The sequence below is a fragment of the Fundulus heteroclitus genome, unplaced genomic scaffold, assembly GCF_011125445.2.
Source record: "Fundulus heteroclitus isolate FHET01 unplaced genomic scaffold, MU-UCD_Fhet_4.1 scaffold_209, whole genome shotgun sequence".
Classification (NCBI taxonomy): domain Eukaryota; kingdom Metazoa; phylum Chordata; class Actinopteri; order Cyprinodontiformes; family Fundulidae; genus Fundulus; species Fundulus heteroclitus.
The window spans coordinates 225,130-250,240 of record NW_023396621.1 but is presented as its reverse complement, the minus strand read 5'-3'; the positions used below and the strand labels follow the sequence as shown (position 1 = coordinate 250,240).

Genomic DNA, 25,111 nt, shown 5'->3' with positions numbered 1-25,111 from the left:
GGGGTAAATTCCTTCATGTCCTGGCTTTTCCGTTTTCCGAAACAACCCTGCCACTTACAGAGTTGTTACAGCTAACTCAGAGTTTTTTTCCTACTTCTTAGCTGAGATCTGCATAAGGACGTGTCAGGAAAGGTGTGTCCTTTTCTGGAAGAGCCTGTATGCTGGAGCAGAAAGTCTCTACAGAAATCTCTGTTGCAAGAAGTTTATCAGATCATGATGAACTATCTTATCATATCTGGATTAGTGTTTTAAAGCGTCACCGTTTTTCACCTCTGTCAATTATTTATCCTAATAGCCCACACATTGCTTTTCTAATACAAGGGGAAGCGCTCAGTTCTGAACAATTTCTTTATGTTGCACTTCGTTTTTATGCCAACAGCAGCTTTCTGTCTCGCAAATGTATTTTCCTGTGAGTGCTGCGAGTGTGAAGTTTGTTGAGTGAGTGAGTTGAGTGAGTGAAGTTAGTTAGGTAGAGCTGCATATTTTACTCCAACCAATCCTTTTAATGAAGAGGGACATTTGGTCTGACAAAACAATAAACTTACATTATTTTTAAATTAAATTCTTTGGACAATTTACATATGCAGCAATATCAACTAAATGAAATGGTTGACGTCATGGAATGAGGAAGCATGCAGACAGACAGACCAGTATCATGACAGTATGACAGACCAAACACAGGAGGCGCAGAGGACAAAGGAGGACGATGTCGGAGGAAAAGAACAAGGTAAATAAAGAGAATTTTTTTTCTTTGTTTTATATTTTACTTCTAGAACTATTTTACTTCTGAGAACTAACATCTAATGCCATTACAATTAATAATCATCAAATGGGAGCAGATCACTGTTTGGCTTGTGATTATCTTGAGATACATAGATTTTCTATCTTCACATAGACTATATTTTTAGATAAAATATATTTTTCTGAATCACATAACAATAGGAAGACTACTTGTTTTGTTGCTTTTAAAGCTTCAAATATTGTTGCCAATGATCAGTTAAGCATGCTGCATTTGTCTTTTTATGGAAAGAGCAGATGTATGTAAATCTTTTAAGAATTTCTTGTTTGAATTCAGTTTTAATTATTTAACTAAAATATTTATAGATCCATATACAAAAATGGATACAATTTGTTTTGTTTGTAATTTGATAGAAAACCTGTCTTTTGCCAGCTTCAGATAAAGTACAGTTTATCCGAATTCTCTTAAAAATTTATTTGATTGAATCTAAAATAAACTCAACTCAATTCTTCATATTTTTTGAACGAAATTATCAGTCCCTCACAGCTTAGTGGAGCTCTTGCTGCATTGTCTTCTCTCTGTTGTTGCTCAGGTGTATTGGGAGGTAATTGGACTGCTTTGTGAAAATAACGCTAACCGGTTTTTCCATGGGAGTTCCTAGCCAGGGATTAAACTCACATTTGTCATCTTCTGTGGGTAGGGTTTTGGAGACAAATTAAGCCTGTTTTAAACTTCCAAGTACTTCCAGCATAAGCCTGGCAGAAGACCAGAAAATTATTTTAGAAGCTGATCCAAATTTGAAACAGAACTTGAATGTTCCTGCTTTTTTTTCTTTATGCTCCATTTGTTCCAACTGGCTACTGTAACACAAATAATGCTATTGTTTAGCATTCTTATTTTGAGAACTGGTTAGAAAAATATATTATATATATTCAGATGAAAAATGTGGGTATCCTTTCCCTAAATAAACTGAAAACAGAACCCCAGCAAATGTTGCAAAAAGTCACAATTGTTATAATAATTTTTTGTTTGAAGATATTTCTACCCATTAGAATGATTTGCATTAAGTTGAAATTATGTTAATAACATTATAAACCTTCTCATAAGAATCTCCTTAAAAAAACGACACAGCACATTCTTCTGATCATAGGGAGCAAATGGAGCAGTTTCTATGTCATTCAAGAGTGGGTTAGGTTTCTGTTCCTTCATTTGTTTGACCCCCAAAAATCTGATGACTCCCTGCAGTCTAACAAATACAGAAATTCCCTTTTGATTATGATTGTACATATTTTTAAACAAGCAGGTAAAAATAATTATTAGAAATAAATTCCAAATTTGCCGTATGACCACGGGAGACACGCACCAGCAAAACTGCACAGATAAATGGGTATAGGCAATGGATGGAAAAAAAACTTAGCATATGGCTACAATGACGGTGCACTTTTGTTTGGAATTAATGGGTTCAACTGAAGCCACACAAACAATGATTGGCTCAACTTATTTACTATGATGAATAATTTGTTATTTATCACACAGCTTTTCTACTTTTTGTGTGAAGTACATTTTTTTGTGGTTTGTACACAGTTAAATTTACATGTACTTAACAAACCTGCTAAACAGCTGATGATGTTTTCTTGACTTGACAAAAACAACCAGTTGAAACAGGGTGTGGTTTATACCATGTGTGACTGCATAGAGAAGGCTTGCTTTTTTTCCTGCCTGTAAATCTATTCTAGCTCATGAAGCCTCTCTGAATAGAAATCCCTAAATAAAAAATTTATAAAAAAAGCTGTTATGCTGTACTACACATAATTACTTTTTGAAAAGTATAAAATGTTATTTTAAAGAAAATCAGGTGCTACCTAAACGAGAACTTAAAATAAATGGCATCCTGGGGGCACAGAGTGTCCATAGCAAATTTTGGACAACCTTTAGCAACCTAGTATAGAAAGTTTGCCTGCTACCTACAGACCAACCAGTTGTTAAAAAACTGGCATATTGGGCACGCAGATGGCGCAGCGGGTACCTCAACCCATGTACAGAGGCTTTAGTTCTAGACGCAGTCGACCCGGGTTCGATGCCGGCCTGTGGTCCTTTGCTGCATGTCTCTCCCCCTCTTCCACGCCCCTTTCCTGTCAGCCTACTGTGTTTAAAAAGCAAGCCATTCGAGTTAAAAAAATCTCAATAAAAAGATAGCCTTGCAGAAAAAAATGCCTTTTCTTTTGTACTGTCACAAATTGGAGCACGAAGATTTGACTAAACTATTCTCTCTGCAAAATACTAATCTTTATCATGATCCCCAGTAGTTTGATTGTTATCAGTTTTACGTTCCTGAACATCCTACATTGTTCTGTATTTCACCTTTTTGTGTTATTTATCTGTACATTCTGTTTTTTCTTCTTACTTGCTGGTCATCATTTAGGTCATACTATACATGCCATTCTGTTAAAGGTGTTTTGAGCAAGGTTTAAATTTAGAAGTGTCAAGGTTTTTAAGTGTTTAGCCCACATGCAGATACAGACGGGAGACAGGAATAAATTTAAGATGTTTATTAAAGGCTCAGACAATGGGGAAAGACACAACGTGTGGCTCGAGCAAGGTCTGAACGTCAGTGCTGGAACGACTACGGAAAGAAAAAGGAACAAAGTTACGAGAGATCGAACCAGGGGAAAATTCCAGAAGCTGCGCCGCTTACCATTTAGTTGAGAAGACTTATCCGGAGAGAGTAATGACGAGGGAACTCTGTGACCGTAACTCATTGATGGTAACAGGTGGCTGAGTGACTGGGGGGCTGACAGATGGTAATGCTGGCGAGGGATCCAGAGCGCACCACAGTTGACGGCAGACGGGAGGAGCAGATGGAAGAACCGGAGTATTGCGGGTAAATCCAGGGAAGGGGATCCCACGCCCGGCTTGGTACCACCAGGAGAGTATGAGAGGAGCTGCCAAAGCAAAATCTGAGTGACGGGGATTCTGAGGAGCTGGTTTTTAGAGCACGACGTAAAGGCAGGTAACTAAATCCAAACACGAAAAACCGAAGAACACCAAGAGGGACAAAAATTATTCCAAAAACAGGATTTCCAAGAACTCACAAATATAAGGCACAGGAGACATGTCAGAGGCCTAGGCATACCACAAATGGGTTAACACTCTGGCGTCTTCCATCTGTCTGAGCACTCCTTAAGAAGCCAGTGGAAGCCGCTCCTGATGAGCCGCAGGTGTGGGCCATGCCCCCTAGTCAACTAGAACCACCTGTGGAGCAGAGTTAGAGCATGGAAAACACAGAGAACCCTGACAAGAAGTAGACAAGACAATTTTCCAGTGAAGTGTAGATCCAAAGTTAAAAACATGTTTGCTCATTTGCTTTATTAAAAGATGGTCACCCAGTTTGCAAATTATTTAGGCAAAGTTAAACACAAACAGCATTTCTTTTGGTGTAGCAATATAAGAATAGGACTTGGGCCAGTATTCTTTTTGTAAACACTTAATGTATTTAGATTACTTTAATAAATCAATTCATGACAGATTTTAGCATACCGAATTCTGCATTTGAGTTAAAGATCTCGGAGAGATGTAGACCTATTTACAATGAAATTAAAGAAAATTTAAAAAGTCTGGTTAAAGGATGAATATCTTGGGTTATACCTAACATTTATTCTTGTCTTTAATAACTTTTCCCTAATTAAAAATAAAGTTTCCATCTGCATCAGCGATCTCTGTGCTGGTCTGAAAAGCAGTTGGGAGTGGGGGGGGGGCACACAAAATCATTCCAGGGAGCACAAATGGCCCCCTGGCCGCACTTTTATGGAGTGAGGATTGTCTTAAAAAGATTTGAATAAATATAAAAGGATATATATACACATATACATACATTTATAAATATCCAAGTACAAAATACAAATATAAAAATGTGACATACAAATAAATAAACAAAATACAAATATAAAAATGTGACATACAATTAAATAAACAAATTTATATAAATAAACGTGTCTAAATATATTTTCGAGATTTGAAAATAAATATGCTTGACTTTGTATGTGGAATCTGCATTTGTGAATCTCCTTTTTGCATTTGTGAATCTCATTTTTCCTTTTATGTCGATGACGTAATTTTGAGACATTCCTACTGCACGCCGAGATCCACAAATAAATACCACTAGATTTGAATGCGAAGACACCCTCCACTGAACAACCAGCAGATGGCAGTGCTGTGCAACGATAGCTAGTCTGGCAGAGCCGAGGCCGTTTCTCAATTCACGAGAACGAAAGTCCGTACTCGCGTTCTCGTCAAGTCTGTTCTCGGTAAGAACACAGGAAGATCGGACTTGACGAGCACGCAGCACGTATTGTGTATTGGAACAGAAGTATACTCGTGACGTCATCACACCCGCAGCTCTTGAGCATTTCTTTAACGTTCAAAACTATTTATACACTACACCATCATATCCTATTAAAAACGTTTTTTTTTAATTAATTTCTAAAAAGTCTAAAAAATATCTAAAAAATTACAGAACTTTGGGTATAAAACCAGCAGTAGCGGGAATTTCTTTGTTGGGAGTTGTAATTGTTGTAGTTGCAGAGGTGATTGAAACTTCTTTAAAAATCAGCCTTTTGTAGAAGCAAAATGAGCAATACCAGCAATATTGCTGTTGCTTCGGTTGTTGGTCAGCTTTACCAGCAGGCTGAAGAGGAGGTGATGCAGTTGAGGAGGCAAATCCAAGCAAGGAGAAGATTGAAGCGCCAGAGGAGGCTCAGAAGGCAGGCTTTGCTCTCCCATCTATTGCCAACTGGTAGGCATTTTAAGATTGACAGCCTATTTCTGACTTTTATCTTTAAAAAAAAACATTCAGGATGGTATTAAAAACGTGATCAGGTAGAAAATGGGACTATTTTTCTCTAAATTATTCAAATGAAGAACCAATTTTAACATTAGTAAAACTAGGGTTAAGCTACTTTATTGCACCCACCTACTGACTTCACAGCATTGATCATTAAGAAAGTTCAACTCCCGGCGAGATGAACCAGAGGCGGGGCGTCTCGGATGAAGACCCCGGCGAGACGAATCAGCGGAGACCTCAGACTGGGGAAGCGGAGCAGAATCCTGCCAGCTCCTGCACCAAGCTCTGTGTGTGCCCGACTTGAACAAAGAGTTCATCCTTTGGCCGACTCGTATTGTCATGATTTGTCTTGGTTGAACCCGGACACAGCACGCACACACAGAGCTGGTTTCGAGAGTTTATTGCAACAATGGTTAATGGATGGTGAGAGCCAGAGTCAGTTTACCAGGTGGGGTTGAAGTGTGCAGGAGCTGGCTGGCGGGAACGGACCGGAGCAGACAGAGCAGGATCTGGAGACGGACAGGAACAGGACAGGCGTGATGTTCTGAAGACTGAAGACGAGCCAGCAACCACAAACAGACTGAGGTGACTCTATAAAGGGGTGTGAACAGGTGGAGCCAGTCATTAGTTGATTGCAGCCTGACAGGTGCTACTAATCAGGTCTGCACTGAGAAAGGAAGAGGCAGGAAATGTCCAGAGCCAAAAGGCTGCATCATGACATTTATTAAAAGATTTATCATCGAAAATCCTATTTTCTCTCTATTTAGTAACGACTTTAAGTACTGTCGTTCCTCTGAATACTTATTACATTCAAATGATACATGTTCCACTGTTTCTATCTGATTACAATAATTACAAGTGCCTGTTTCATGTTTCCCTATTCTGAAAAATCTTTGCCTGTCTGCCCCGTCTTCAGTTATTTATATGTGGGTTTATTAAGGCAATGAAGATAATGAGCTGAGGGGGAGTGAAGTCGATCAATCGGTGAGAAAACAGAAATCTAACAGAAACAAGATACCAAACTAATAAAGAACAAACTAACAGAAAACACTAACTAAATCCCAAATGTAAACATAAACAAACACAAGGGTGTATTCCAGATACTTTCAAAGAGCCCCCTTAAAAAAAAAAAAAAAAAAACTAGAACTGCAAGCAGTTAGTAACAGTTTCCAAGCCCACCCACGGCCCGCCCCTTTGAACATGCTCCTGGACTTCAGTTCAGTGTCCAACACCCTCATCCCACAGCATCTGGTGGAAAAACTGAAACATGTGGGCTTCAGCACACCCCTTCGCAACTGGCTGCAAGACTTCCTCACCTCCTGACCTCTGTCGGTCCGGGTCAGGCAGAACACCTCTGATGTCATGACCCTTAGCACGGGCTCCCCTCAGGCCTGTGTCCTGTGCCCCCTGCTGTTCACTCTTATGACACAACTGCGTCCTCAGGTTCACCACCAATCACATCATGAAGTTTGCAGACGACACGACGGTGGTGGGCCTGATCATAGACAAGAACGACCAGGACTACAAAGAGGAGGTGGAGCTGCTGGTGGGCCGGTTCAGAGTCAACAGCCTCATCCTGAACGTGGACAAGACAAAGGAGATCATGGTCGACTTCAGGGTTAGGGTCAACAGCACCAAATTCCTCAGGGTGCACATCATAGACAACCTCACAGGGTCTGTGAACACCACATCACTGGTGAATCAGAATCAGAATCAAGTTTATTGCCAAGTAGGTTTGCAAGGTTTGCACTTACAAGGAATTTGACTTGGTGTTGATGGTGCAGACAAAAGATAAAATGAAATAAAATAAAATGGATATACTGTATATACAGAAGCCATATACACTCTGTAAACTGTGGGTTAATGTAATGCAGAAGCTTGTAAGTACTGAACGAGGGAGAGAGACAATGTCCAGTTTCACGGGCGGCTCTTTGCCTTGTTGATAAGGCTGGTAGCAGATGGGAAAACACTGTTCTTGTGGCGTGAGGTTTTGGTCCTGATGGACCGCAGCCTCCTGCCAAAGGGAAGTGTCTGTGACTGGGGTGCGAGGGATCAGCCACAATCTTCCCTGCATGCCTCAGAGTCTTGGAGGCGTACAGGTCCTGCAGAGATGGAAGATTGCAGCCAATCACCTTCTCTGCAGACCGGATGACATGCTGCAGTCTGCCATCGTCCTTAGAGGTGGCACCAGCATACCAGATGGTGATGGAGGAGGTGAGGATGGACTCAATGATGGAGGAGTAGAACTGCACCATCATTGTCCTTGGCAGGTTGAATTTCTTCAGCTGCCGCAGGAAGTACATCCTCTGCTGGGCTTTTTTGGTGAGGGAGTTGATGTTCAGCTCCCACTTTAGGTCCTGGGAGATGATAGTTCCCAGGAAGCGGAAAGACTCCACGGTGTCAAAGGTGGAGTCACAGAGGGTGATGGGGGCAGCTGGGGCTGAGTTCTTCCTGAAGTCCACAACCATCTCCACTGTTTTTACAGCATTGAGCTCCAGGTTGTTCTCCCTGCACCAGGTCGGCCAGATGGTCAGCCTCCCACCTGTAGGTGGACTCGTCACCATCAGAGATAAGTCAGATGAGAGTGGTGTCATCCGCAAACTTCAGGAGCTTGACAGACTGGTGACTGGAGGTACAGCTGTTGGTGTACAGGGAGAAGAGCAGAGGAGAAAGAACACAGCCCTGGGGGGAACCAGTGCTGATGAGCTGGGAGTCAGAGTCATGTTTTCCTAGCTTCACCTGCTGCTTCCTGTCAGACAGGAAGTCTGTTATCCACCTGCAGGTGGAGTCAGGCACATTCAGCTGGGAAAGCTTCTCCTGAAGGAAAGCTGGGATGATTGTATTGAAGACAGAGCTGAAATCCACAAACAGGATCCTGGCGTAGGTTCCTGCAGTGCCCAGGTGCTGGAGGATGTAGTGAAGGGCCAGGTTGACAGCGTCGTCTGCAGACCTGTTGGCTCTGTAGGCAAACTGTAGGGGGTCCAGGAGGGGGTCGGTGATTTCTTTTAGGTGTGAAAGCACAAGGCGCTCAAAGGACTTCATAACCACAGAGGTCAGAGCGACGGGTCTAAAGTCATTAAGTCCTGTGGTCCTTGGCTTCTTGGAAACAGGGATAATAGTGGAAGATTTGAAACAGGCTGGCACATATCGGCTGTAGAGCAAGTCCCAATGCCCTATCTGTCCCCTTGTGAATAAATATCCGTATTCATGCCAAAATATTTTTTTAACACCTTAAACAAAGATAGGCATAATACTAATTTAACATTTTAGGGACATAAAAAGACAACAAATAAGCATTAAAGTACGGTTTATTGGTTGGGTTCTGCAATGTTAGAAGATGAGTATAAAACTCATCTTTAGAACCAATCTCTTTTCAAAATGGTGATCTGCACCGCCTAATCTACTTCCAGCAGTTATCATAAGGTTAGACTCTTTCTGAGTATTCTCTCTACTGCTGTCAGGATGAGCCACAGTGCGTTATGAGGTGGAGGGATATTTCGGCGTCACTTAATTTAGACCTCAAACAATCGACTTCACTTTCAGAAACAAGCCCAAAAAAACTGCAACCCACAACTCATGAAATTTACAAGCGACATTAGAAAAAATAAGGCCAAAGTTGCATAAAATAAGTGGGCTTCGCAGCAGTGAGCATGCTTTCTAAGTGTGTCGTATCCCTCCGCCGCTCTCGTCGGTAAACAAATGTTCCAGCAAACTCTACATTAAAAAAAAGAATAACCTACCAAAAGTCCTCGTTCTGATGTCATGTTCAAAAGATTTTTCTTCGAAATGTTGGCTGCATGACGTTGTTTCTCTCTGGCCAGAAGTTAGATGGCAAATCCTCTCTCTTCAGGTGGGTATTCCAACAAAAGTACCCGGTGGATCATGAATGGGAAAAGTGAAAAAACTAATGTTTTTTCCACTTTAATCCGATGTATTGTTACATCCAACTGCCATGCACGTGGGCATTGTTGCTTCAACAATAGCTCTCGTGAATTTCAATGGTGAAGTACTCTGGAAATCCGAAATAACCGTTAATACAGGCCGAACAGCAGGGTCTACCCCCACATACTATATATCGAAACATTCGTCTCGACGTCTCGCGAAGCGGGCTTTTTGTACTTGACGCCATTTCCAGTTATGGTTGGAACAAAATTAGCAAAAAAAACACCAGAAAATTGCCATTTTCAACGCTCTACTGTGTCGTCATCCTTTCACCTACGAACATCGTTTAGCTTCCAGTTTGTAGATATATCTTTGATCTATTCAGAAGTGAAAACGGAATGTGGATATCTTTTATCGTTTTCTCATCACGCCATTTTCAGTTACCATGGTGACAAAATTCTCCAAAAAACACCGAACAACTTTAGCCTACTCGCTCAATTATCACTCTACGTGCAGAAATTATACATCAAAACATAGGTATTTCTGTCTGGATTTAGGAAATGTAACCCTCATTGGTGTAGGTCTTATAGATTTTTCGCAAATAACCTCAGACCGGCAACAACCCCAAACCCTTCCCAAATAGAGCGAGTAAGCTGCAGTTGTTGGGAGTTTTCCGTGCTGCAGACAGGCAGCCAGGGCTGGTCCCAGCCATAGGTGAACAAGGGGCCGCTTGGGCCCACTGGTGCAATGGGGGGCGGTCCCAAATTTTCCTTTTTTTTTTTTTTTTTTTTTTTTTACAAGTAACAATTAAATAACTTGAACAACTGATATAAATGAATGATGATAAAGGAATTTGTTTAATTTATTTCATTTATTTTGTATTCAGAAGTTTTAAGAAAACATTAAAGTATTTTATGTATTGTTTATTAATTTATTTCATATTAATACATAACCTCCTCCTTTTCCTGTCAAATCCTGCACCTCTATGCATATCCTGCACTTGGGATCTCACCTGTTATGGTAGATCCAGGCCTCTATTACTCTGGTACTCAAGCCCTTTCATGATCATTTATATGAATGTATTCATGTATGTATGCATGTATGTATGTATATATGGAACAGTAAATATCTATACATATGTAGAACAGTCAATATATTTCACTTAACTAGACAGACTAAAAAAGAAACAGTGGATCCATCCCTCTGGAAACGTGGATTTTGTCGACCACTAAGAAGACAGTTTCTGGTTAACATTTTTGCATGTGGTGTTTGTTGCATCTGCTGCTTATAAAAAAAGCTTCTGTGTTTGTTATAGGGCATTCCTGGACTTAATGCTGGGAGGATTATTACTGTCATGTTCCTGGTCTCTGCGTGGATGTTGTCACTGCTTTTTCAAAATAGGGGACATATACTTGAAGCCATGGCTGAGCTACAGCAGGAACCGCACCTGTCTTGGTTTTGCTTTTTCACTTGCCGGGGATTTAAGGAGCTGCACCACAAACTTTTTTCTTTTTTTACAAGTAACAATTAAATAACTTGAACAACTGATGTAAATGAATGAAGATAAAGGAATTTGTTTAATTTATTTTGTATTCTGAAGTTTTAAGAAAACATTAAAGTATTTTATTTATTGTTTATTAATTTATTTTATATTAATACATAACCACCTCCTTTTACTGTCAAATCCTGCCACAACATTTTGCTGGCTCTCCTTAATATTGAAAACTTTGTAATGTAACAAGAGCTCAGGGACATCCTCCATCGGGATAGAATGGCACCTTTTGACACCCACTGCATTGGCTGTGATGAATGTAGGAATCTGAAATTCGCACAGTCACTTCCTCTTAATATTTTTAAATTTTCCAGTGATTATCAGCCGTGAATCACTTTTCTGTCCCGTTTTGGATTTCACATGCTTTCCTATTGGCCCTTGGACTCCAAGAGGATCTGGCAGGATGCCCAGACATGACCTCCCCCCCCCCCCTCTCCCGGCCAATACAGCACCACTCACCTGTGGGAAATGGCGCTACACACCATTTTGGTCAAATGTTGAGTTTCCTTGCCCAGATTTGGTGAGGCTTAGTTGCTAAAGGAGGCCAATCTGACCCATGGCCTTTGGTGAGCTTTGGTGACATTAAGTATTGGCACCCTTTTTGAGGAACTTCCCAGTACAGGATTTTGACCAAACTAACAAAGTACAATCACCCGGTGATACTGGACACAACCATGTTAGCGGCTAACGCTTAGCATGTTGCTAACCGGAAGTAGCTCTATCTAGGAAGGTCTCACCAACTTCTGCTTCACAGAGTTTGTACTTCCTTTAGTACTTTGTAAAGCCTTTAACATTTTTATTCACATATTTCATTTTTTCATGCTACATTGAAGTATTTAATCATGTTTTAATAACACCAATTTCCCATGCTGCTTGGATGCAGACCTTTTCCTGTCGGCTGGTTTTGATGAAGACAAATCTTTTTCACACTCAGAAGATTTGATTTAAAATCCCCAAGTGATAAAAGCCTACGACCAAGGAACTCGGAAGCTTTTGCTTTGACGGTTACGCGCACCAAAAGGCGGGCGCCTTCTTCAACTTCTTCAGAAGTTGAACGATTCTAGTTAAAAGCTCTTGTTCTGCTTGGGAGAAAAAATGTGCGTGTTCTTTGGCCATGCTGAACAGCCAATAGCAGCGTTGCTGATCATTGTTTCTACTATCAATACATTTCCCCTTTTAAAGCGCATGAATGCGCAGTTATCTCAGATAACTCAATCCAGCGATGCTAATCATAAACAACAGGTGTGTTTGAATAACCCAATTAGCCGGATCATGGTTAGCACGATGATATCATCTTGGATGTCTCATTTGATCTCAGATGTTTTAAGCAACGTACGAAGAACGGACCTCAGTTGCTGACTGAGTTAGACTTATATAGCAAACGTTGACAACTTTAATTATAATTGCAAATTGAGTATTAACCATTACTCATTCACCACAAGTTAATGAAAATGTCTCAGTATATTCAGTTATTAACTCAAAAGGACATAATTTGGTAACTCTTTGAGACAATTAAATTTCTGATACAAACACCTGCGATTTAGCTAGCTTTTATTTATCAAACTGATAATTCCCTGTCACAGAAATTATTTCCTTATATAGGACATTTTTGACCAATCTGTATAATCTGACCCAATCTGTATAATATGATTGAACTTGACTTTGTAAAGTGCCTTGAGATGACATGTTTCATGATTTGGCGCTATATAAATAAAATTGAATTGAATTGAATCGAATTGAATTTTGCTTACTGATAGTACTAGAAACACTACTCGCTGGTATATAAAACATGAAAAAGAAACAAATGAAAATAAACTCAGTCAAAATGGAATAGTGATAGGTAGTAATTTATACTCAGTTCACAGTTTATTATGAATTCTATTGGTTTCAACACTGGCTATTGTTAAAACTTCGGTCTGTTCCTACTCCATTTTACCACGGCCCGTCTCACCCATCCGGTTCGATGATTTGGCAGCAAGGAAAGGAACAATGATCAGAGACCAAACACTTAAAACATACATATATTTATTACAATTCGGAATTCCAAAATTGGGAGACAACACTTATGGACTTATAAGCAACCCGCATAACCTATTTTATCCCGACGTGCCTTCTATGAAATTGCAAGTTGTTTTCCTTTCATCTAAACCCAAAACACGTCTTTTTAACCACACCTCACGTACTCCCGAGGGGGTTGGGCTAACCCCCCTTGCCGACATCCAGTTTCTAACAGACATGTGCTATCTGACAGTTCAGCCATTAGATGTAAGTAATGGCCCTGGTCTGTTTCTTGAGAGTGGACTAAGATAACCTTCAGGGACATGAGAAAGTTTTAAAAACCGTTAACTAATCTACAAAACTCTCATATCTCCCGAGATTTTCTGCGCCTGGCACCATTTACTGAAGCCTGAATGCAGTCATTGTTCTGCAGAGAACTCTTCATCCTAGTTACTGTGTTAAAGGTTAATATCTGTATAACTTCAAAATACACTATTATCATATAAATGATTATATATTTTCGTAACACTATCTTAAACATGTCAGCACTTTGAGGTAACAGCACTAGCTCTGAGGTAGAAAAAGGCTGGTATACACAAATAGCCCTGAAACTTTAATGGCAGACGCTTCTGGCAAAACTAGCCACTAGCAGTGTTAGTTCAAGCAACAGTGAGCTTCTAACCTGTTCTAATTGGGGCTTCTAGGTGCCGATAGGCTAACCATACCTAGTCAGTTAGCATTGATTCACACAAAGTATATGTCCAGATTATAGATGTGTGTGTGTGTGTGTGTGTGTGTGTGTATATATATATATATATATATATAAAGAAGAGAGTGAGAGAGAAATATATATATATGTGTATGTATTATGAATATAAAAATCAATTGGTTAAATCTAAACATTGTGGTCTTCATTATTTCATGAAACCGTTTGAACCTTTTAAGATCTCCTCTAGCAACAGACTTTTTGGGGGAGTATTAGGGTTAAGAGATAAAATCACTAATATGAGAAAAAATTCATAGGAGAAAAAAATACAAAAAAAGACAAAAATGGTAATATTATGGGAAAAACATCATATTATGACAATTAAGGGGAAACATTTCCAGAATAGTCACAATTTGCAGAACTATCTTAGTCCTGGAGTAATAGGGCTAGGTTAGATTCTTATAATTTTTTTTATTCTTTACGAGAATAAATTCAGGAGAACGAAGCCAAAGGGATACGAAAATAAGCTTGTAATATTACAAAAATAAAAATATTACAAATATAAAGTATATTCTGAGATTAAAGTCCCTCTGATACTAATTAAGTGACTGAGTCCAACTGCAGATTTGCCACATTCAACATGGCAGACACTCCGATGCATCCGCAGCATAGGCTGAACCCGCTCAACGAGGCGTCTACGTTTATAATGTCTATGTTCACAACAGCCTGCAGCTAATGTCAAACGCGCAAGATGGTGGCTCTGACATCACAGGCTAACTCATTAGCCTACCATGATGGCAGATTTTGAACGAAGGGCGGTAACCAGTTGAGACAAAGACTTCAACCAAACGTAGGAAACTCAGGAAGGCCGAACGCGCAAAACCACAAAGAGAAAGGGGAGGAGGGAAGAAGTGTGGAGAGAAAAAAAAACTCAGCCGATCGGCGCGGCTTGTTTCTTACCAACAGAAATCAAAACAACACAAATCCCTAATAACGTAATCACACATTGGAAATATTCAGTACAGTACTTAAGGATTAAAACTTTTCCTAATATGTTCCACACAGGTATAAAATATCACCTTATGGTGTAAAAAGAGAAAAGGGAGATCTTTTTACTTGATGTTGCTGCTAAAAAGGAGATGCGGCAAAATTCAGAGCTGATTGACAGAAACCGTCGATTCTTTGGACTACTCAGTGTTGTGGATGTTGGAAGTAGCTGCAGTTTGTCATGTCATAATGGCATAACTCAGTGGTGGAACCTGGGAGGCTGCCGATGATGGAGGAACCAGGGAGATGATGTCTTGGAGGAAAATAGTCAACCTGGGGCTTTGACCCAGAGGGCTGAACCCCAGACATTGACTCTGCAGGCTAGACTGCTGGATCCCACTGAAGAGCTGTGATGGATGTTGCCTGATCGCTGGAGCCCACAGAAGAGCCATGAAGAATGTGGCCTGATCGCTGGAGCCCACAGAAGAGCTGTGAAGGATGTGGCCTGATCGCTGGAGCCCACAGATGAGCTCTGAAGGATGGTGGCCTGACCCCTGGAATCCTTGGGGACAGCCTGACCACTAGAACCCTTTGCAGAACTCTAAAGGATGGGAGCCTGGCCACTTAAACCCACAGCTTTGGAGCTTTGGAGACTTGGAACCAATATTGAGAACTGGAGACTTGGAACCACTGAGGAGCTTGAACAGGAACCCAGCCAAGAACCCAAGAAGGAGCCCGTAATGACATGGCATGTCCACCTAGACACCCTCGTCAGAGAACTCAGGAACATGGGGATGAGGGAGGTCCACCTGGACACCTCATTGGCAAACTCAGGAACATGGATGATGCAAGTCCATCTGAACCCCCTAATCAGAAAACTCACAAACAGCATCAGGAGGTGAGAGTAAGGATGAAGTTTTAACTGGAGATGCTCCGCATACGTGTGGGGGGATGGACTCTGACTGTTGTTTGTGCTTACGTGCCAAATGGCAGCTCGGATTACCCACCCTTTTTGGAGTCCTTGGAGGGGGTACTGGAGAGTGACCCTCCTGGGGACTCCCTCATTCTTCTGGGGGACTTCAACCCTCACGTGGGCAATGACAGTGAGACCTGGAGGGACGTGGTTGGGAGGAATGGCCCACTTGATCTGAACTCGTGGTGTTCTGTTGTTGGACTTCTGTGCTCGTTATGGATTGTCCATCACGAACACCATGTTCAAGCATAAGGGTGTCCATATGTGCACTTGGCACCAGGACACCCAAGGCCGTAGTTCAATGATCGACTTTGTTGTCGTTTCGTCTGACCTGCGGCCACATGTATTGGACACTCGGGTGAAGAGAGGGGCGGAGCTTTTCACTGATCACTACATCATGGTGATGAGTTGGCTCCGATGGTGGGGGAGGAAGCCGGTCAGACCTGGCAGGCCCAAACATATTGTGAGGGTTTGTTGGGAACGTCTGGCAGAGTCCCCCGTGAGGCGGAGCTTTAACTCCCACCTCCGGGAGAGCTTTGAACATGTCCCGAGTGAGGCGGGGGACATTGAGTCTGAGTGGACCATGTTCTGCACCCCTATTGTTGAGGGGATTAGTTGGAGCTGTGGCAGCAAGGTTGTTGGTGCATGTCGCGGCGGCACCCCTTTAACGCGCTGGTGGACACCTGCGGTGAGGGAAGCCGTCAAGCTGAAGAAGGAGTCATATCGGGCTTTTTTGGCCTGTGGGACTCCGGAAACAGCTGATATGTAACGGCAGTCATATCAGCTTGGCTGGTTGCCGATGCAAAAACTCGGGAGAAGAGTTCGGAGAGGCCATGCAGAAAGACTTCCGTACGGCTTTGAAGTGATTCTGGTCCACAATCTGGCGTCTCAGGAGGGGGAAGCAGTGCAGTACCAACACTGTTTACAGTGGGGGTGGTGTACTGCTGACCTCGACTCTGGATATTTTGCGGCGGTGGTCGGAATACTTCGAAGACCTCCTTAATCCCACCAACACGTCAGACTATTGCGGAAGCATAGTCTGAGGACTCTGGGACGGGTTCTCCCATCTCTGGTGCTAAGGTCGCCGAGGTTGTTAAAAAGCTCCTCGGTGGCAAAGCCCGGGGGTGGATGAGATTCGCCCTGAGTACTTTAAGGCTCTGTTCATAACTTTTATGGACAGAATTTCTACGCGCAGCCAAGGTGTCGAGGGGATCCGTTTTGGTGGCCTTAGGATTACGTCTCTGCAATTCGCAGATGACATGGTCCTATTGGCTTCATCAGGGCGTGACCTACAGCTCTCGCTGGAGCGGTTTGCAGCCGAGTGTGAAGTGGCTGGGATGAGAATCAATGCCCCCAAATCTGAGACCATGGTCTTGAGCTGGAAAAGGGTAGAGTGCCTTCTCCGGGTTGGGGAGGATGTGCTACCCCTAGTGGAGGAGTTTAAGTATCTTGGGGTCTTGTTCACGAATGAGGGGAAGATGGAGTGGGAGATTGACAGGCAGATTGGTGCGGCGTCCACTGTGAAGCGAGCGATGTACCCATCCGTTGTGGTGAAGAGAGAGCTGAGCCAAAAGGCGAAGGTCTCGATTTACCGGTCGATCTACGTTCCTACCCTCATCTATGGTCATGAGCTTTGGGTCATGACCGAAAGAACGAGATCCCGGATACAGCGGCCGAAATGAGTTTTCTCCAAAGTGTGTCTGGTCTCTCCCTTAGAGATAAGGTGAGGAGCTCAGTCATCTGGGGAGGACTGAGAGTAGAGCCGCTGCTCCTCCACGTCGAGAGGAGCCAGTTGAGGTGGCTCGTGTATCTGGTTAGGATGCCTCCTGGACGCCTCCCTGGTTCAATTTCAATTCAATTCAATTTTATTTATAGAGCGCCAATTCATGAAACATGTCATCTTGAGGCACTTTACAAAGTCAAAATCAATCATATTATACAGATTGGTCAAAAATTTCCTATATAATTGAACCAGTTGATTGCTTCAAAGTCCCGACAAGCAGCATTCACTCCTGGAGAAGCGTAGAGCTACAGGGAGAGTTGTCTACATTGTCTATGGCTTTGCAGCAATCCCTCATACTGAGCAAGCATAAAGCGACAGTGGAAAGAAAAAACACCCATTAGCGGGAAGGAAAAACATCCAGCAGAACCGGGCTCAGTATGAATGGTCATCTGCCTCGACCGGCTGGTGGTTAAAGAAGACATAGCAGAGACACAAGACAGACAAAAAAGCACAGAAGCACACATTGATCCAGTAATCTGTTCTACATTAGATGGTAATAGCCGGTGATCTGTCTTCTCTGGATGATGTCACAGTTAACAGAATGTCAGACCAGGTGTACCTACTATGAAGAAAAAAGAGAGCGAGCAAAAAATTAAAAGCTGAAATGACAACAGTCATTTCAATGTAATGCAATGCAAAACTGGAGAACAGTAGACTGGAGAACAGTAGAAATCAGTAGAGTGAGAAAAATAGGCCCTGATGTCCTCCAGTAGCCTAAGCCTATAGCAGCATATCTATAGAGGTAGCTCAGGGTAACATGAGCCACTCTAACTATAAGCTTTGTCAAAAAGGAAAGTTTTAAGATTAGTCTTAAAAGTAGACAGGGTGTCTGCCTCACAGACCAAAACTGGGAGTTGGTTCCACAGGAGAGGAGCCTGATAGCTAAAGGATCTGCCTCCCATTCTACTTTTAGAGACTGTAGGAACCACCAGTAGACCTGCAGTCTGAAAGCGAAGTGCTCTGTTAGGAATATATGGGGTAATCAGAGCTCTGATATATGATGGAGCTTGATTATTAAGGGCCTTTATACATTAGAAGAAAAATTTTAAATAAAATCTATTCTTGATTTAACAGGAAGCCATTGAAGGGAAGCTAAAATTGGAGAAATACGATCCCTCTTGTTGATTTTCATCAGAACTCTTGCTGCAGCATTTTGGATCAGCTGAAGACTTTGAACTGCATTTTGTGAACTTCCTGATAGTAAAGAATTACAATAGTCCAGCCTTGAAGTAACAAATGCATGGACTACTTTTTCAGCGTCACCCCTGGACAGAATGTTTCTAATTTTGGCGATATTCCGGAGGTGAAAAAAGGAAACTCTGGAAACCTGTTTAAAATGGGAATTAAATGACATGTCTTGGTCGAAAATAACAACAAGATTTTTTACTTTATTACCAGAGGCCAAGTTAATGCTATCCAGTTTAAGTGAAGAAGTTTATTTTTTGAGGACTCTGGTCCAAAGATTATAACTTCTGTCTTGTCAGAATTTAAGTGCAGGAAATTTAAAGTCATCCAGCTTTTGATGTCACCAAGACATGACTGCAGTCGAAGTAATTGATTGGATTCATCAGGATTTATGGATAAATATACCTGAGTGTCATCAGCATAACAGTGGAAATTAATCCCATGCTGTCTGATAATTTTGCCAATCGGAAGCATATATATATAGTAAAGAGAATTGGTCCAAGGACTGAACCCTGTGGTACTCCACAAGTGACCCTAGAGTTTGACTGAACCCGAGCTGAGTTTGGAGCGGAATCCAAGTTAGGGAGGAGTGCGGTCAGGAGAGGACTGCTGCGAAAGCAGGGAGTCAGTGTTTCTGGAGTGAAGTCGAGAGTCTTGTGGCAAAGGAAGACAAGAGATTAACTGGCAGGGATGAGCTAACTGAGGTGAGTTTATTTAGAAAAGCTGACATTCTGGGATGATTGAGACAGCAGGTGGAGATGATCGGGGGTGAATGGAATAAAGGCTGTATGGGAGGAGGAAGGTGCCAGGAATGTTCAGGGTGCAGCAGGCAAAACTGCACCCTGACATCATCAGGTGGGATTCCAGATGACGGAAAAAAATTCCCAAAAAATCAAAACAATCCAGCCAGGGTGGGTGGAGGGAAGCTCAGGACAGCGGGCGAGGGTTCAACTAAAAACAACCCCGATGGGGTGAACGAATGGGGGCTTGAAAAAAGGCAGGTAGAGTTTGGCGGCCGACCAGGAGGCGGATCGACCACTGGTGAGCTCAAGCGGCAGCTTTGGGAGTGCTTGAGGGCAAAGGAGAGCTCGAGCTGAGGCTTGAGAGTGAAGGAGAGCTCAAGCTAAGACTTGAAAGCGAAGGAGAGCTCAAGCTGGTTTGAGAGTGCCGGCCTTGGGAACGGGAGGAGGCTCAGCCGATGACTGAGGTGCGTAGGGAGGCGGCGCGCCGACGGCTTGGGTCCGCTGGGAGGAGGCTCGGCCAACGGCTTGGGTGCACTGGGAGGCTGTGCGGCCGACGGCTTGAGATCGCTGAGAGGCTGGTGACCAAATTGGGGTCCGTGGAGGACGGCCAGGGCGTGGCAGCCTCTGAGGCAGGTGTCGCGTTGGGCGACCCCGGCGGTGAAGCGGCAGGGGCTGCAGTGTCCGGCAGAGCAGCAGGGTTATCAGCATGTGTTGAGGTGGGCGACCTTAGTGGCGGAGCAGCAGAGTCATAGGCAGGAATCATGGTGGACCCTCTGATGAGGCCGGCGGCAAGGCTGGATCCTCTGAGGCCGGTGGCGGCAAAGAGGCAGGCCAACAGGGGAGTAGGTTGTCTCAGTCACCATAGAAAATGTCCCACAGCTGTAAGTTCTCGATGAGCAGGGCTCAGACTGGTGGGATTATAACCCTCCGAACCCTGGCCAGAGCTTGCACTCGAGGGAGCAGTTGAGTATCATGAAGTGGTGACCGAGATGAAGAAGAGAAGGAAAGCGTCCCTTCTCGCTCGCCAGAGTAGCTGCGATGCCGTCAGGCCGCACCACTAGGGAGATAGAGGTGGTGTCGGCCCCGGTCGGCGGATTCGCAGCATTGGTCCCCAGCTGAGCCTCAGATGGAGTAGGGGTGGTGTTCTTGTGCCGCCAAGCTCGGTGTCGATAGGGAGGCTGCTGCCGGAGCCATGGCCGGAGCTGGGGTGAGAGTAGTGGCTGCGGTGGGCACAGCAGCGGGAGTTGCAGCAGCGGCGAGAACAGCAGGGGGTGCTGGAGTAGCAGCTGCGGCGGGCACAGCAGCAGCAGTGGGAGTTGCAGCAGCGGCAAGAGCAGCAGGAGCAGCAGCAGCGGCCCACAGAACAGAGGAGGGGGGAGAGCCGAGTGGCGGAGAGACTCCCTACCAATAGTCCCAGTCTATCTCCTCGAAGAAGTTCATCAGTTCGGGGTGTCCAGAATACTGCCGCTCCAGGCTCGAAACCTGTCCCTCCCAGACGGCTCGAACCTGTGCTGCAGCCTCCTCCCACAGCGGTGGGGGGTCCAGGGAAGCAACAATGGTCAGGCAGCACTTGAGTCCCTGGAGAGCGGTCTCCGCTGCACTGACCACATGTAAGGGGAGTGGATTCATCTGGCCGGCTCCTGCACAAGAGCTCTGTGTGAGTGACAGGTTCATCTTTGGCCAGTTCGTGCTGTCATGAGTTGACTGAGGTGAGTTTATATTGTAAAGCTGACAGGTGGATTGAGTTCAGGATGAGTGAGACGGCAGGTGGAGATGATCTAGGGTGAATGGAATCGGGGCTGTATGGGAGGAGGAAGGGGCCAGAAATGTTCAGGGTGCAGCAGGCAAATCTTACAATCAGGAGCAGAAGTGAAAACAATTAGACCATTCAGTGACAGGTGAAAAGAAGGAAAGTGATATAATCTTAAAACTTTCCTTTTTGACAAACTTATAGTTAGAGTGGCTCATGTTACCCTGAGCTATCTCTATAGTTGTGCTGTGATAGGCCTAGGCTGCTGGAGGACATCAGGGTCTAATTTTCTCACTCTACTGATTTCTACTGTTCTTCAGTCTGCTGTTCTCCAGTTTTGCATTGTATTACATTGAAATGACTATTGTCATTTCAGCTTTTAACTTTTTGCTCTCTCTCTTTTTCTTCATAGTAGGTACACCTGGTCTGGCGTTCTGTTAACTGTGACATCATCCAGAGAAGACGGCTCACCCGCTACTACCATCTAATGTAGAACAGATTACTGGTTCAATGTGTGCTTCTGTGCTTTTTTGTCTGTCTTGTTGTGTCTCTGCTGTCTTCTGTAACCCCAAGTCGGTCGAGGCAGATGACCGTTCATATTGAGCCCGGTTCTGCTGGAGGTTTTTCCGTCCCGTTAATGGGTGGTTTTTCTTTCCACTGTCGATTTATGCTTGCTCAGTATGAGGGATTGCTGCAAAGCCATAGACAATGCAGACGACTCTCCCTGTAGCTCTACGCTTCTCCAGGAGTGAATGCTGCTTGTCGGGACTTTGAAGCAATCAACCGGTTCCCTTATATAGGAAGTTTTTTGACCAATCAGTATAATATGATTGATTTGACTTTGTAAAGTGCCTCGAGATGACATGTTTCATGAATTTGGTGCTATATAAATAAAATTTAATTGAATTGATAAGGAAAGAGACAGGCAGGACAAGGTAGAACACAGGGATCTAAAGGGAACAGGAATACAAGGAGCTAAAAAATAAAGGGGACGGAACACAGGGGAAACTACCTGGTGACTGAAAAAAGAATCTAAAGATAATTAACCATACCAAGAAGGTTCACACCTAAACAGAACTGCAGAATGCCCAGGGACCTAAAACTAAGCAATCACACCCCTAGGGATACCTGACCTTAGGATTGTGTTTTTCGTTTTCTTTCTGATATTTAACTTTTGACCTGAATTAGTATTGGTTCAGTCTCAAGAGACTTTTTTTGCTGTCTTTTAGTTCATTTTTGAGATGACCTCTGAGTATTGCTGAATTTGGCTTGCATATCTCTAAACTTATATTGAAAATAAATGAAATTAATATTTTTTAAACAATCTTTCAATCTTTCAAGCTTCATCATTTATATTGCATTCACAACAAGGATATAATAGGGATGTTTTTAGAATATTGACACCAAACGTATTAGAATGCCTGTTACATATTGAAAAAAAGGAAATCACCAGTGTTTATTCTAAAAATATTGAACTCAAAGCAATGTATTTTTCTTGCCATACAACTAAGTATTTAAGATAATTTGCTCTGATGCTTCTTTTTCATATTGCAGAATAATGTCTTTTCATCCCCAAAGGGAGGATTGAGGTGCAGAAACCTCTTTCTGTGGAAGCATGCCTGGATCTTTCTGTTCTTAGTGATGTGTGTGTTATGCTTAATGTTTCACAATTTGGGCATCACTGAAGAAATCTATAAATTAACAGAGGTGAGTATCTATTGTTGTGCTATTATTATGCACTATTATGCACAAGTTATTTAATGTTTAATAAATAACTCTCGGTCTGTTAGTTATTGTAGGGTAAATATTAGCCCAAACAGCTGATATTAGGGCAATAGTTTAATGGAATGATTCGAGCACTGGCATTCTTTTAACAGCAAACTGCACACATGGAATAAATGAGTGACAACTTCCCTTTGAGTTTAAGAAATTATTAAGAGAAATTAAAATAAACATCCAGAGAACACCACTATATACTGCTGTTTATCTGAATTAACACTATATTTAAATTAACAAACTCTCTCTACTAGGCTAGTGAAATCTAAACTACTAAGCAAAATTAAGATAAAAAGAAGCTAAGGAACTATGTACACACAAAAGAAACAAAGGACAAAATAAGATAGTTGAAAACCATAATCAGAATGATTTAGTGAATCCTGGTTCACTGCAGATTTTAGTTAGGGAACCAAAGTTAACCTTAAAGGATATGGGATGAGATCAAATTAGCTTAACTAATTTAGAAACAGTTTGGTATGTGTTTCAACCCATTCACAATGCAAATTCTGAGTTAAAACAAAACATTATTTGATAAAATGAAATTTTAAAGAATGATTTGCACAGCAAATCAGTAACTTTAGGATACTTGATTTTATCAATCCAATAATTCCTCCGGGAAGCTGTGGGGTGATCGGTCGCTTGAGGGGATAACCTTAAAGATATACAAAACATCCTTAAATCGACATTAATCTTCCATATTAATGCGATAATTATGCTCATAGCACTTTCCAACGATGGTGGAGTGAAACGAATCGTGAAGATCTCAACATACCAAGACTGCCTAATATGAGGAGAATCGCTTTTCTTTAAACTCCGTTCACAACATTTATGCTCAATATGGCACCTTCTCAACAAGTAAACGGCTATGTGGTCGTTTTAAAATTGCTGCCACCAAAACTCTACCTTCCTGAGTCCATTCCAGCTGTCTGCTTTATTCTTGTAAAATATGTTTTACATAATTACAGATAATTACTGAATAAAATAAGAAAGTAGTTTTAAGTAGTTTTTCACTCATTTTTTAATAATGGAGATCTGCTTTTTTATTTTATTTTGTTAAGATTTTGGCCTCTTCCTCTTCTCTCCTTACCCCGTCTCTTTGGGGTCAGTTAGAAAACCAGTGTTTAGCCTTCTTTTTTTAGGCAGAAGACAGTCAGACTTTTATGACACTAAAAAGGAAAATAGTTGCTCTTTTTTTTTTTTTTTTCCCCAGTGTCCTGTCTAGCAATATGGCAATAGGAATTGATGTCTCAATGCCAGATAGAGCTCGACAGATTTTGCTTTTACAAGTGGAGCGAACAGCTTTCGCCATAGTGCTCCACTTGATTTATGCTTGTAAAAGCTTTATTATGATTCCTGCAAGGAGAATTTAAAATTATATGGACATGACAATGGGAGAGTAAAGGAAGAACAAAAAGTGAAAGAAAAGAAAAAAAAGAGTAGAGGTGAAAGAAAGAGGAGATAAAAGGGAGAGAATGATAAAATGTCCTCTGTCTGCTCCATCACCTGGAAAGAGACACAAAAAGAACAGCACAACCAACAGACATAAAGCAACAGATATACTCGAATAACACCTAGATGCCCTTGCTAAATCATATATATTATTATGTAAGCTGACATGTGTAATGTGATATTTGAAAAAAGAAAGTGAAAGAACATAAATAAATAAATAAATTATAAGATTACTGTATATAAGTGAACACTTAATACCTGGGACCCAGCACCTGTGGGAGATGTGAAAGTGCACTAGTTTAGGTGAAGATTATCCAGAAATAGCTTGATAGTGATTGTGGAGAACCGAAGACCCACCTTCCCCGAGCACAGAGGCAGGCGTCAGGGGACCCGTAACCCCGGACTCCCAAAGGGGTCCCTAAAGCATGTCGCCCAGGAGGGGCCGACACAGGATATCTGCAACCCCCCCCCCCCCCCCCCCCCCCAAGGAAGGAGCAGAGACGACCCCGAGGAAATCCCCCAGCCACCGCAATGCCGACGCCCTCAAGAGCCGCGGGGACGAGCCCGTAGGCTCCGCCGGCAGCTAGCCCCGCTGAAGTGGTCCCGGCCATGGGCCCTGAGGGCCAGAGGCCCCAGGGGCGCCCCGCCCCCGCGACGGGGGCCCCGGCCGACCCCCGGGGGGCCAGGCCCCGCGAAGAGACGCCCGGGAACCCGCCCCAAACCCGAAGCCAACCAATGCGCCAGAGGG

The 25,111-nt window shown here is 42.8% G+C and overlaps 1 protein-coding gene across 1 annotated transcript in view; it reads left to right on the top strand.

Annotated features, from left to right (window-relative positions):
• Positions 1-694: 694 nt before the first annotated feature.
• Positions 695-25,111, top strand: part of LOC118559042 (NXPE family member 3-like) — a 47,144-nt gene continuing 22,727 nt past the window's right edge. The window contains exon 1 of the mRNA XM_036129733.1: positions 695-727. The gene's annotated coding sequence lies outside the window, so the exon portion shown is untranslated. The remainder of the gene's footprint in view (positions 728-25,111) is intronic.